We start from the raw sequence: 3,275 nt of genomic DNA, 5'->3' as shown, positions 1-3,275 counted from the left end.
ATTTACAGAACATATTTTTTTTTACTTTGTTTTATACAGTTTTACATATAATCTGTGTTATTATGTAACGATTATGCTATTAAACATGTAAAAACAGCATTGCACAAGTCTAAAACCATCACTCTAGCTCCATGAGAAATGTTTATTTTAGCTCTACGGTCTATGACAGATAGAGGCCGGGGGGCATGAATCTCCTAAGAGATAGCTGTGTTGTTAGTTTTGACTGGCTCCATATGCTCAGTATCTCTAAAATCAAGCAGTCAGACCAGCAAGCTAACATCCTTCAGTCCACCCATTGGCTAATTAAAAGGATGTTATCTCAAGACTACACGTAGGATGGTGGACAAACATTATTACTGAAGGGAAATCCACCTGCTGCTTGACATCCTATGACACAAGATACTTCTTCATTAACACTCTGTGGACATAACAGATTTTAACTTAATATTTTAAGTTATGCTAAATGGCAAACAAGTAACTTTTTGTTTTACAAACAATGGCTTTATTTACAAGTATATTTTTGTTTACATTCCTGGATTATCTCTGAGTTTGAAGATGTTTTTTTTTTTTGTTTTTTTATGTGTAGTTACATGTGACATGACTTTCCAATTGTGGACTGATCTAAATTTGCAATTTCCATCTGTGAAATTCAATGCTCTGATTTAAAACTAGACTGCAAAGTCCCTTTGCTTAAACCCTGACAAGAATCTTTATCTAAATCATTAGGACATATGTCTACTATCCCTAAAGGGCTTCACATTCAGTCAGTCTGAGTCATACTGGTGATTGCAAGCTACATTGTAGCCACAGCTGCCCTGGGGGGGTCTTACATAAGTGTGTCTGCCATCAGGGTTTCTGACCCCCACCAGGAGGCAAGGCGGATGAAGTGTCTTGCTCAAGGACACAACAACTAGAGTGGGGCTTTGAACCGGTAACCCGCTACAGGACAAAATCCTACCATCATTGCCATTTGAGTGATTCTGTTAAAAATTAATTTTACCTGAAATGTTATTAGTTGAAATATAGAGAATTTGTCAGCGATTTAAATGGGACTATCTAAATAATAGGCAAAATATGTCAGATTCATTCTGATGTGGTGATGGTGACCCAGTTCACTTTCAACAATCGGTTTAAGGGATGGGCGTTATCATGTTATTTCCTCATCAAAACATACCTGGAGTGTTGCTGATGTAACCCACATAAAATGTGGATGCCTCTTTAAGAAACAGAGGTTAGGGAAGCTAGGTGGTCTACCTAGCCAATAGGAAGCTTAGTTTCCAGTGAGTTTAGACCAATCAGAATTCAGACTGCCGCTGCAAGACCCGCCCTTCCGCAGCATTGAGTGTGTAAGCGAGAGAGATCCGGAAACGATTAAGCTGGGCAGCGTGAGAGTCTCTGTTTTAAAACAGTTATATAACTAAACAAACGCTTTCCCAGATCATCCGACTTCTAAGCTGGATGCGTGAAGTGGAAAGAAAAAGGAAAAGGAAAGACAAGTTAACTTTTTCTGCTGAACACCGTTAGAGCTGACTCGTTAGCTCTAACGGCCAACGGCTACTAGTTTAGCCCTAACGGCTACTAGGCTGACGGTTTAAGTTCATCTTATTCTCCGTTCAGTTGAAGGTAAAACCTAATTTATATTATATTCTTACTTTGTTCACAATGAAAGCTCATATTATCAAGGTTAAAGCAAGGAAAATATGCCTTATTACACTATCTAGTGCCTCACGGGTCCGGACTGAGAGCCACCATATTGTTGTCCCTAACGTGTCGCATTGAGATCGGTGAGCATATTCTGTGCCTTTCATTTGGGTTTTTGTTCTGTTTATCACATTTTTTGTTGAATAATATTGTTTATCTGAACTATTTGATTATTAAAATGTAAACTTTTACTGATTTTGGATAAAATGTAATGTTTAATATTGTTTGAAGAAATGCTTTTGTAATTTACAGTAATTGATGTCAAATATACAGAAACATGATTTAAGGATTAAAGCTAGAACAGCTTAATAAAATCCTATGATTCTGCTGGTCCTGTCTGTTGACAGGTCAGGTTTTTTGTTTATGCTGGATTGTTCCTGAGTTGGATTCCTCCTGTGACTTTGATGGCGAGCCTTCCCACCTGGACTTAGAAAGAACTGGATTCCTGGATTCCTTCTTTCCCATTTGGAGTCCTGCTGCACCCCGCGGTGTGGTAGGCCGGCACCACTCACATCTTCACACACAGTTGGTTATGAGTGAGACCACTGACTGACATTTTTCTTTTTATTGTTTAATCCTGGAATTTCTGATCTCACCTTTTGGACTGGTTTTTATTTGGTACTTTGTAACAAACTGCTGTGTAGGAAATTCTCCTCATGTGAATGGTGTTGAGCTGAACCTAATTGGAACTGGAATTGATTGATCTGTTGCCTATTACGATTTAGAATTCAGATTACCAGGGTGCACCCAAAAGATTCAAAACTGAGAACTAGCACTTGGCCAAGTATTTGTATTATTTTTTTTTTGTATTTTATTGTGTGTAATTTTATTTTCATAATTGTGTGTCTTGTATAACTGTTTGTTAATTTCATGGTTTATGTCACTAAAGCCAGTTGTTTTTTTAAAATTCATTTAACTGCCTTTGTGTGTCATTTAAACACCCCACTATGCTCCGATAGTCGAACCTATTGGCCCATTCATCTAATATATAAAATACCCTTCTCATCTGTGTTACACTGAGATTCTTTCATATGTGTTTGAGGGGTCCTTGAATCTTTCCTTGCCTAAAGTCTTGCTCTCACAAAGCACTGCCTATTTCCACTTAGCTCCTCCTGGGAGATGCAGCCTCCAGCCTCACTCAGCTCCACCAGATTAACAGCAGCACCAATAAGCAAGTTGGAATGGTGGATCTGCTGTGCTCATATTATCAACTACTTCTCAGACCAGCGCTCCTAAGAATGGTTGTAAATGGTTTAATGGAGGATTGTTGTGATTGTCAGAGTGTCATAAAGAGTAGGAGCTCCTTAAAGAGACATAGGGCAATTTCAAATTGTTAAGTCAAGTTTCTTTTAAGTTGCTTGACAACTTAAAGGGATTTTTTTAACAATAACTGAATGTTGCATAGTTATCTGATTGTGCCATAAATGGCACCAGGTGCCTGGAAAGTACATAAAACCATCCTTGGAAATAAGTTAAGATAAGTACTAATCAATTACCAACAGGGTCATGTGAAGTAAATGTAGGTATGCGTAAGAACACCATGCTCAGTTAGCAACACTAATCTTTATAAAACA

At 38.0% G+C, this 3,275-nt stretch overlaps 1 long non-coding RNA gene across 1 annotated transcript; it reads left to right on the top strand.

The window, feature by feature from the left end:
• The first annotated feature begins 1,316 nt into the window (after positions 1-1,316).
• On the top strand, positions 1,317-2,612 carry LOC106926002 (uncharacterized). Its single transcript, XR_001419969.2, has 3 exons — positions 1,317-1,623; positions 1,722-1,784; positions 2,049-2,612. It is a non-coding gene; the product is annotated as an uncharacterized LOC106926002 (long non-coding RNA).
• The last annotated feature ends 663 nt before the right edge of the window (positions 2,613-3,275 follow it).

The sequence above is a fragment of the Poecilia mexicana genome, unplaced genomic scaffold, assembly GCF_051168715.1.
Source record: "Poecilia mexicana isolate PSO_F unplaced genomic scaffold, ASM5116871v1 scaffold_6, whole genome shotgun sequence".
Classification (NCBI taxonomy): domain Eukaryota; kingdom Metazoa; phylum Chordata; class Actinopteri; order Cyprinodontiformes; family Poeciliidae; genus Poecilia; species Poecilia mexicana.
This window is presented reverse-complemented; position numbering and strand designations above follow the sequence as displayed.